Source organism: Hipposideros armiger, unplaced genomic scaffold (assembly GCF_001890085.2).
Source record: "Hipposideros armiger isolate ML-2016 unplaced genomic scaffold, ASM189008v1 scaffold_22, whole genome shotgun sequence".
NCBI classification, from domain to species: domain Eukaryota; kingdom Metazoa; phylum Chordata; class Mammalia; order Chiroptera; family Hipposideridae; genus Hipposideros; species Hipposideros armiger.
The window spans coordinates 5,282,019-5,293,531 of NW_017731372.1; the positions used below are offsets into that span (position 1 = coordinate 5,282,019).

An 11,513-nucleotide genomic window follows, 5' to 3' on the forward strand; every position below is an offset into this window, starting at 1 on the left:
CACACACACACACACACACACACACACACACACACACACACACACACACAGAGCCATCCCCCATGGCAGCACATATATTGAAATTAGTACCACACAAAGGAAGTGAGAAAGTGACTCTGGCCCAGCAAAAAGATGACATGAAGAGCCAAAAGCATCCCATTGTTTGGGAGGACAATATAATTAATCACAAAAAGCTTGGGCTCTGTAGTCACCCAGACTTGAGTTGTCGTCTCCATCTGGCAATTGAGTTAAACCTGCTGGGCCTCAGTCATCTCCATGGATGAATGAGGGTAATTTATCTGGCTTCATTGGGTTGCTATGAGAATGAGATGGGTCTAGAGTTTGTAACGTGTGTGTGCAACACGCTCTGATCATTTTAGGCAGTCAACAGGTGTAGCTCCTACTTCCTTCTGACCCGAGGAGTCCTATTCATTTCTTGTCACTTCGTTGGACCTCTTCTACTTCAAAGGAATGTAGAATAACACTCCAGGGTGACCTTACGCATTATCACACGTGGTTAGATATGCCACTGATTAAATCATGACCCTTAAAATGTTCTTTCCACATATAATAACAAAGTCTTGTAAAACACACTTGCTTGACAAGTTCCAGTGTCTAAGGGGGGCGTCGAGGTGCTCTGGAGGAATACTCGCTAGACTAGGAAAAAGGAGTTCCACACTTAGGTCCAAATTGCCACAGACATGTTGAGTGACTTTGCGCGAGACACTGCTTCTTAGGACCTCAGTTTTCTCAACTGTAAAATGAGGAGAAGTGGTCAGAAGCAGGAATTTTAAAACACATTTAATCAGCACTTTTCTGTTCAAATTGACTCTTGCCCATAACAGAAATACTCTGGGTATGTCAGGGGGCAGCGCTTGGTGACCCCCTTCCAACTTGGTGATGTTCACTCCCATCTTCAAGGCCACAGAGCAGAGCTGGAAACCAAAGAGTCTCCTGAGCCACTTGAAACAGCCGACAATTCTACCTATTTCTCTTCTACTTAATCGGCACTTAGTCACAAGACATGACTTTATTTTTTAATAGTATTCATATATATCAAAGCATATTATCATATTGCTTTGTTCACTTCCATGTCTGGACAATAAAAGAATATTCAACTCACTATTTTTCTTTCCTGATGTCTGACATTTTCTTCTTCTTGCTTTTTTTTTTTCTCATTTTTTTCTTTAACTTTCTTTCATTCCTGCCCTTTTTCCAGAAGGAATTCTGCATCTTGCTGATACTCTCCATTATTGAATGCCTCAGCTGACTTCCTTCCCTGCATCGCCTTGTATGTTTGAGAGTGAGGAAAGGGGCAGGACAATTGCCCTTTGGGAACATTTCTCTCTCTCTCCCCCAGGTTGTGCTTGTCTTACAGATTTCTGTCCCAAGTTCTTTCCTCTCCCTCCAGACATCCTCTAAGCGGCAACAGCATTACCTTGGAGGCTCTTTTAAAAAATGCACATTCCTAGGTGTCATCCCAGATCTACTGAATCAAAACCTCCAAGATGTGAGGCTAGGAAAGTAGATGATCAGTAGCTCCCAAAGTGAATTTTCATCGCCTTAAATTTTGAAAACCTTCCAAATCACTATCCTCAGTTTTCCCCCATTTCTCCATCTCTCGCTTCTCAGCTTCGTTCCCCTCAGTTTTCCTCCTAATTACCAGCTAACTGGTGGATGTCACGCTACTTAAATGTGCTTCCACTCTCGATCCCTAATCATGCCCATTGTGCTCCTCAAAGCTAAGTCAAGAATCGCTGCCTTTTTATTTCCCTCTCTCTATATATATTGTAGAAGGAAGCAGGTCCCTGGGCTTTTGTTGTTCCTACTTCTGGGCTGAGCTCCATTTGCTGGTGAACAGAGTTTATCTTCACTCTCCCCCTCTAAATACTGTAACATTCAGCATCCTTTCATGTCTGTGCTTTTAAAGTAAATCTTTGGACAATTAAAGATATGAAATGGCTAAATAGAGTTCTGCAGGCGTTGTTCTCTTCTTTTTAAAGGTTTAATCACACTTAATGGCTCTCTTCAAAAACTTGAATTTTCCATTTTGGTGTTTTGACTCCACTGAAAGAGTTTACTAATATTCTTTCAAAAGTATTCTCTGCTCAAATGAGCTATTCAATAAAGTTTTATGCCATGCTATAGGATTTATGCTAAATGGAAAATAATTTAAAGGGAGATCAGAGTTGGGGACGCCATTCCTCTCCACAGGTTTTGTTAGTTAAACCATAATCATCCACGTGGAATCCATTAAAGGTTGGTGCGAACGAACAAGAATTATCATTTAGATATAAGGGAATATTTCAAATCCTGTTTTAAATGCAATTTAAATACACCCTTTTCCTTGAAAATACTTTATTGTTCAGCCTTGTGATTCTATAAATAGGAACTTGCGATAAATTCTTCTTCTTTCCCCCCTCCCTTTTCCATTCTCTGCCTCTCTATTTTTTTTCTTCCTCAGAAGTAGTGGACAAAGGAGTAAGAGAGGGTAAAAGAAATCCAGGTAGTGACCAATCATTTGTTAGAGATTGCTTTAAATAAATTGTCTTGGCTCTTCCCAATCCTGGTTCTGCTGTGCTATATCTTGCTCTGACTTGTCCCCATCAGGAGTAGGAAGCTGGCTGGACACTGAGTGCCCCCGGGGTCATACTCCCAGTCCAGATGATAGAATTTGCTACTTGCAGAGGAAATTTAGTGGAAAATAAAAGCCGGTACCCCCTGACAGCATCTTTATTAACCCCTAGACTCTCTGGTGGGCTAAGTGATATGGATAAGGCATGTGATGCTAACGAGCTACATGGGCTCAGATAAGGAAAATTCATATGCTGTGTGTCTGTGACCAAATAGGGACACCCCATCTCCTGCTGCCTTCTGGCTCACCTGCCTTCTGCTTTCCCTAATCCTTTCTTCCCACAGTCACTGTGGAGTACTTGCAACGTGCCCGGTAGCAGCTAAGAGCTAGGGCAAGTTTGAGAGTGTGATGACCTGACTTTGAGGAGTTGAACATTTGGCCAAAGAAACAAAAAGTGATGTAGGTAATGAAAAGAACCCTGTGAACATGATCTGTGATCCAGGCATGGTCATTCGCTAACTACATGATTCACTAACTTCTCTGAGACTCTGGTTCTCTTCCTGGACAGGGTTGCTGAGATCAAGTAGCATGTATTGCTATCTGAAAGTACTCATTATTTATTTGTTATTTTATGTCTCCCCTGTTCCTCCCAAATAAGCTCCACGAGAGCAGGGACCTTGACCTTGCTGAATGGACACATGTGATACAGTTTAAGAAATCTTCATGAAGACTGAACTGTTGACCTTGAGCTTGGTGTGTAGGCTTCATAGGATTTCCATCGGGAAGACAAAGGAAAGTGTATTTAAAAAAGGCAGCAGCAGAGGGAATAAAATGAGGTAAAGTAAGTTCTGTTTCAAAGATGCTGAAGAGGACCAGTTTGCACACAGGAGTAACAGAGGTGCTCTGGGGAAGGTGGATTTGGGCCAGAGTTTAGAAGGCCTTCAATGCCAGGATTAGCCAGTAGAGAGATAGTGAAGGGTTTGATCAGGGGTGTGACTTGAAGAAAGTGATATTATAGGAAGGCATCGGGTGACAAGATCTGAAATAGGAATCTAAAGGAAGGGAGAATTAGGAGCTCTGACAATGCAAGAATCAATGGAGCTGGGTCACCACGCTGTTATGATGAGACGAAGGAGAAGAAAGTATTTAAGGTATGAAGACTAGAGTTCTGGTAGAATGAATAGAAATGGGAAGTGGGACGGGGAGGCCATTTTTGAGAGACATATAGTGAAATCGTTTTCAGTTATTATGAGGTGTTGGTGGAATACCCAAGTGGAAATGTCCAGCGGGCAGAGAAAAATGTGGGGCCAGAGAAAGGAACGTAGGTGAGGGCCAAAGATAACAGTGTAGAAGCCATTCCCTCGGAGGTGACAGAGAAAACCACGGGAGGAGATGGCTTCTCTGAAGGAGAGAAGAGCAGAGACCCCCCGAGGGCAGAACCTGAGTGGATGAGTCACTTAGGGATACGAGGAGGAAGATTTGAGGCAGAAACGCAAGTTCTCAGGATGGGACAGAACTAGGACAAGAGAGGAAAGACTCCAACTCATTTCAGACAAATGAGATGGGGTATTTGAAATGCCTCTCACTGTGCCCAGGTGGCAATATATAATTAGTATAAGGATCGTTATGATGAAAATCCTTATGAAGGGTAAGAGAACACTCAAGCACATCAAGTGCTACAGAGATGAAGTCAAAGAAAATGAAAATTAGGGAAGGTTGTTAGATCTGCCCATTAGGAGGTCACGGAGAAGAACAGGAGAGAGAATGAAAGATTTTCCTACATGGGAACTTACTTCCAAAGGTAATTTTACACACTTTCAGCCTTTCCATCAGAACACATGCTGGAAAATCCTATGTTCCCTTATCATCTCCAATCCACAAGGAATGTCACATGGGGCAGTCTTTATAAGCCATGTGATAGCAGCCCAGTATGTGTTCGCCAGGTCAACAGTTACTCATTAATTTCACCCCCTATAAGAGGAGTGGCCGATTTCTTATCCCTGACACCTGCCATCACCACTTCTTGGTTTTGCCTTCTTCTGGAACCAAGCTCTTGCAAATACCATGTTTTCAAGACTTGGGGTGGAGGGTGGGGGGAGAGTAATAAAATGTGAAACAAGCCTTGGCCAAGTGTTGGGCTTCTACAAATTTACTTTCAATACAGAAAGACATGTTGGGAAGTTGGGTTCCTTTAGCTACAGAGCTGATTTAACACTTATATATGCGAGGTTGCTGGCTGGCGACTTGCTAACATTTGGGGTTGCATTTTAATATGTTCCCATCTCTAAAATAATTTTCCTAATCTGCCCATTTGGGCATGTAATTCCTTTAAAAAGACAAAGCCATGAATCTACAAGGAGAAGTCAAGCTTTAAATAGAGAAATTATACTGTCCCCCCCATCTTGTTTTAAATTAATCCTAAAGAGCAAATGGCTTACAACAAAGAATAAAACACAATTTCACTTTGTAAGATTTATCATAGTGTCCCAAAAAGCTGATGATGGGACCAGTTTCAAGTTTTCTTAACATAGCTGACCTGGGTTACCTGTTCTGATAAAGGTCAGGCCTGGGGGGATTGGCGATTGAGAGTTGGGCTTAAGTGCTTAAGGTTCATTTGCTTGTTTAGTTAAGTTTCTTCAATTCAACAAAGAGTAAGAGATGATGACAGGCTTGTACTGGAGGCTGGAGACACAGTGGTGAGAGCGATACCTCTGCCCTCAAGAGACTCCAGGTCAGTGGCCTCAGCAGACTCATAGGCTGATCATTACAGAACAGAGCCAAGTGCTAGGAGAGAAAAGAGCTGGCATTCAGGGTAATGGATGTGCTAGGGGGGCTCTAGCCTTGACCGGAGTGGGAGAAGGTCACACAGGCTTTTTCTCAGGTGAGGTAAAGGGACCTTAGAGACAAGATACCTCTCTTCTATCCTGAAGAGGGATTTGAGCTGAGATGCCTTCTCAGGGTTACTGCAGGAATGCTCTGTTTTGGTATCTCCCCACCCCCATTCTGTCTTCTCTGAGGAGGAATGGAGAAAAACTAGCCAGTATCGGAGAAGGCTAAGGAACGCTTACGGTGCTTGTTAATACTTTCAGGCCAGCTCTCCCATCTGGACTACACAGAGGACAGATTAGGACCTTCCAGGGGTTGGGACCCACCAACTTCTTGGCATGAACCTAGTGCACCCGAATGACAGCTTCCACAGGGAGGCAGGAGAGGAGGCTGCCCGAGGGCTGGCGGCTTAGTGCCTACTAAGGGGGACTTGCAGGAGTGGCTCAGAGAAGGACAATAGAAAGCAAGGGGTAAGAGGGACCCTGCCCACAGGGAGCTTTCATAGAAGCAAGTGGCCTGCTTCTGACTGGTCTCGAGGAAAGCACCAAAGTGGTGGAAATGGCAAGCTTGACTTTACCAGGATGTCACCCACCCCACCTGTGATTTTCCACAGCCTTACTGGAGAGGCAGGGTTTTCAGCTTTCGCTTGACTTGGTTCCCATCCACTTGTTTGCTCTGGTGTGTGACCTAGGGAGGAACCAACACTCCAGCGTGTACTCAGGGTTGCAATTTGCAAGGCTTCACATGGACTCCCCCAGTAACCGGTCCCTCAAGAATGTCCACTGCAAAGCTATCAGAGGGACATATGCAGGGGACCCACCACTGGAGGCCGAGGTGAGCTTGGGCAGTAAGGTAGACCCAGGGCTCCTGAGTTTGCTGGGGTTCATAAGACACTGAGAAAAGGTAGAAAGGGTCACTGGGCCTCTTTTGACTTGATCACACTTTTGCTTTTTATTCCTTAAACTCTGATGAGCAGAAGCTTGCTAATAAGAGGATTTAATGGGGGACAGCAAGCAGGCTGATCCGGAACCGTTGAATGTTGGAGGAGGAGGAGACACCCCAGAACAGGAAGGAGAAAAACGAGTCAGGGAAGAGTGCTGGAAACAAACCTGGCTGACTGCATCGCGATGGCCCCAGGTCAGCCTTTCTTGGCTCTGGGAGATTCCAAGTACAAGTCCAAAGGTCTTCTCCCATCTCCCCATCCTCCCCTCCCCCAGCACTCCCCCTGCCCCGCAAAGTTTTCATTTTCAAGAGAAAGAGCTTCTCTCTGCATGTTTCCTTCAACTCTCAGCAAGACCCAAACAAACTCATGAAGGTTATAAACCTGCTGCTTCAATGGGGCTGTTTATTTCCAGTCCACAAATATTGTGCCAATGTTCACTTCAATTAGGAGACACACTTGACAATCTGACTACTCCATCTGATGCCTCAAGGGCAAATTTCAGCTCTTTCAGGGAGGGATGGGCCAATAACGGATCCATATGAATAAAATATACAGACAAGGAACATTCACAGCAGTTTGGGGAAACCGCCTTCTGCAGTGAGGAGAGTAAAATGTCTACATGAAAAAAAAATGCACATAAATAAAGCATGGGGCTTAAGCTGGGGGGAGGCTGGGAATTCAGAGCGAAAGCTGCAGGGCCTGCTTGCCCTTCACCTGCCTGGAGTCAGGCATTAAGAAGTGAGAATCGGGCCGGCCGAGTGGCGCGATGGTTAAGAACTGGCTTGGGATGCCAGAGGGCCCCGGTTCGGATCCCACATATGAGGGCCAGTGACACTGCCCTCCACAGCTAAGATGCTGAACAACAGCTCAACCTGGAGCTGGGCTGCCGTGAGTTGCCAGTGACAGTGTAGGCTGCAGCCCCTGTGGCAGTGGGTTGCCATGGGCTACCGTCTGTAGCCAGCAGCCGCCGTGAGTGGCCAGCAGCCGCAATGAGTGGCCGTCCAGAAGCCGGCGACTGATGTGCCTCACCCGGGAAGAGCGCAATGACGGTGCCAACTTGGGCCAGTGAAGTAACATCCTCCACAACTAGATTGAAGAACAAAAGGACAGCAAGTTGTCTGTTCCCCTTCCCCCAATTCCCCAGCACTGTTCCCATTCCCCCAATTCCCCAATAAAAAAATTAAATTAAATTAAAAAGTGAGAATCCACACTGTCCATGAAGTGGCCTCCCTAATAAGACAAGGGTCCATTGGATACCGTACAAAATCTTTACAACATTATTGATTATATTCCCCGAACTGTCTTTGGTATCCCCATGGCATCCTTGTGGTTACCAATTTGTGCTTTCTAATCCCCTCACCTTCTCCCTCATCCCCACCCCCTCCCACCCAGTAACCTTCAGTTTTTTTCTCTGTATCTCTGAGACTGTTTCTCATTAGTTTGCTCCTTTATGCTATTCTTTGGATTCCACATATAAGTGAGATCATATGGTATTTGTCTTTCTCCGTCTGACTTATTTCTCTTAGCATAATGTTCTCTAGGTCCACCCATGTGGTTGCAAATGGTAAGATTTTATTCTTCTTTATGGCCGAGTAATACTCCATTGTATAACTTTATCGCAGTTTCTTAATCCAGTCATCTGCCGATGGGCATTAGGAAGTCCACTTCATGGATGGTGTAGATGCCTGACCACTGCAGTGTACACCTGAAGCTGAATAAAAATGAATGTCAACTATAATTTTATATACATATAGTTACAGGATGTGGAGTACAGCATAGGGAATAGAGTCAATTGAATTGTCATAGCTATATACGATGTCAGAGGGGGTAGTAGATTGGGGGAGGGAAGTTATCACTTTGTTCTTTGTAAGGAGTGTAAATGTCTAACTATTACATTGTTTCATACACCTGAAACTAAAAAAAAAAAGTGAGAATCCACACTAAGAAGCCTAAGACCTTTGTAATTCTATGGAAGATATCATAGCAGCTGAATTAAACTCACTAAGACTCTTACTAGTTTATTTCAGCTTTTAAAATCATCCCAGCAACCGGAAGTTCTTCTTGGTGTCTAATTTCAATCCTTCTGTTTAATCCCCTCTCTTTGTTATTTCCCTGGAGACCACCAGAAAAGCAGCTCAACATCCTCCTTTATGCAGTTTTCCATGTCCTAGAAGTAGAAGGCAAGGGCCAGGTCCCACTGATGGAACTCTTCCTGCTCCAAATTAACCGGGGATCCCCGTTACTCTTTCCCTGGAGGGAGCAGACTGGAGAAATGGTCAGACTCTCAGCTGCACTGCCCAGCTGCCTTGGATGCTGCCATCAGCTCTCCTGGCTCCTGTACCCCCCTCAGGGAAGGGGCGAGTCAGCTTCCCTGGGTCTCCTGGGAATAAAGTCAGGTGATAAGAGTGGCAGGAAGTGAAAGTTTGTTAAAAAGGGAGGGACCGATGTATTTGGTTTTTCGGCTCCTGTTTTTGGAGCTGACCTGACCTCAGGTGCAATGAACTCCCAGGGACAGCTGAGTCACTGAGATTAGAAATGGAAACCAAAACTCCCTCAATGTCAGGGGCTCTCCAACTCTACATTCATCTAGCTCGCTGGACAGTTAAATCTGAGTTATCTAAAATAGTACATGTGTATTTGTTTAAAAAAAAAAGACCTCACTCAGGTTCTACATAACCTCATTATTAATATTTTATCTTAATATTAATGACAGGTATGTTCTGTTTTTAAAATGGCATTACCAACAGCTGTTGTTAGAATAGAAAGAAATCTCTCGCGAGTGACCATCAATACCGTTTGTTATTAGCAAACCGCTATAGTAGCATCTGATTAAATTGCCTTATCATAGGAGAGTTCCTGGGGTTACACTAATAGTATTTGGTAAATCTCTACTTATTCCTCAAGTCTCTCCTTTTCCTTCATTCATTCATTCACTCGGCAAACATTTGTGAGAGCGTAGGATGGGGCAGGATGCTGGGGCAGCTATGAATGAAATGGAGCACCTGGGAAAGCGTGCACTCGGGTCTGCGCTGAGGGGCAGGCAGGTTTGGAATGTCAGCCATGTACGGAAGGGTGAAAAAGGCGTTGCGGGGAGTGCCCTGTGGATGCAAAGCCACAGAGTCCTGGCTGAGACTGGGCAGCACTGGGTTTGAGGACTGGGCTCGGTTTTCTTCATCCTTTCCCCTTCTTCCCTCCCTCTCATCCTTTCCTCCTTTCTTCCTTCTTTCTCTCCTCCCCTTTCTCTCTCTCTTTCTCCCTGCCGCCATTTTCTTCTTCATTCCCTCCCTCCCCTTCATCCTCATGACTCTAACCATAATTTGATCTCATGCCTATCCAGATATATCTGAGATCGAATATCTAAACGTCAGGCATCTCTCACAGGCATGGTTTCATTCCTCTAACAACCCCCACACTGAGAGGGGAGGACACGCAACGGCGAGATGCTGGGAGCCGACACCCCCATCCCACTACTGATCAGCTCTGAGACACCCCTTCCTCCCTCTGGGTCTCCCCAGGGAGCTGGGTGGACCCATCAGTTTTGCCTTCATCCCTGCCACCGGCTGTATTTTTTTCCTGCACGCTTGAAAAACTCGTTTGAAAAACCCGGGCACCTGCCCAGACCTGGAGAGAATGGCTGGGTGAGCAAACAGGGCACTGAGCCGTGGGAAGTTCATCCAGGGCCCCAAGGCAGAGACGTGTGGGTAGAAGTCATGTACGTGTCCCCAATTCCCACGCAGCATGAGCGAAAAAGTGTGTGGACAGTCCCATCATCGCAACAGCCTTTGCACAACACACCAAAAAATGACTTTGTAAGTCTTATTAGAACAAAGTCCCATTTCAATTACTGGGATTCTTTTCCATCTGATCCAGCCCTTGGATAGCAGAGAGCATTAAAACTATACCCTGTTGCTCTGGTTTTCAAAAGTTTGTGAAAGAGAAATTGCCCTGATATTGGCCGCAATGGCCGTGCCATGCAGCCGTTCCTCCCACCCAAATTCATCTGGCTGTGCTTTTGAGCAAAACAACAGGCATCCTCAGACTTCATAAATTGTCATTTCTCTGCCCATCCAGCGAGCAGAAATTCATGACTTGATCTCAATCAAACAGTGTAAAAACCCAAACAAAACTACATCTGGACAGACAAACGGGATGCCAGGTTTTGGCTTGATGAGAAGAGAAATAGCTCAACCCTGGCCTCTTGAAATAAAGGCTTTCTCTCAAAATAAATGTTCATGGAACCTTAACAGAGTCACTGAGACCGGCTTCCCTTATAATACACAACATAAACTGGATGTGGAGCTCATTTTGCTCAGCGCTTTGTGACCTGGAAAACATTTTATTGGAGCCTTAAAAAAAAAATTAGTCTACGTTCCCATGTTCATCTCTCCCCCCTCCCACCAGATACAATGATTATCATTTTCTGTTCCTTTAGCCCAGGTGAACAGCAGCCAGTGAGCTGGGGCAGAAATAATAATAAAAAAAGAAAAGAAAGAAGAGTAGACTCCCAATTTCCTAACACAGTTAACAGGCTGTTAAAATTCTGTCCTGCTCCACAATAACACCAGAGTTCAGAGAATCAGAAGGCGACAACTACAAGAGCAAAATAGGTGCTCCTCACTCGGGCTGGTGCCTGTGCACAAAGTAGACTGAGGGGTGAGCAACAAAGCACTGCCTCTCAGTAACGAAATAATCCGTCGCCCACAAAGCTAGTTATTAGCACAAAGTTTGTCTGAATTTTCCTAAAAGTACATTATGTCCTGTAGTATATAGGTAGATAGAAGTGTGGTGTATGTTTTTTAATAGGGGGTGATTGGTCTGGAGTCTCTCCTTGGAAAGCAAAACCAAGATAGAGGGTACTTGAGACGAGATCCTGCCAGACCAAGAGGGGCATCTCAGATTATTGGTATATATTTCTCCTGCTTATGCTCCTCCCACAATCCCTCTCTCCAGGGCTGACTTGGGGGACCATGTGTGTCTCTCAGCAGGAATGACAGCCGGCTCTATGCAAATGTTTCCTTCATGTGTGTCTCGGCCATTACTTCATTGTGAAGGCTTTTAAGATAATTTATTAATATTAACTTTAACCACTACGGACGAAGCAGTGGGTTATGGGTTTTTACGTTTTGTGTGTGTGTGTGTGTGTGTGTGTGTGTGTGTGTGTGTGTGTGT

General features: G+C 44.9%; 1 long non-coding RNA gene across 1 annotated transcript in view; it reads right to left on the reverse strand.

The window, feature by feature from the left end:
* The window catches only part of LOC109379141 (uncharacterized), a 34,121-nt gene that overhangs the window by 2,191 nt on the left and 20,417 nt on the right, over positions 1 to 11,513 (reverse strand). The gene's annotated exons all lie outside the window — the stretch shown is intronic.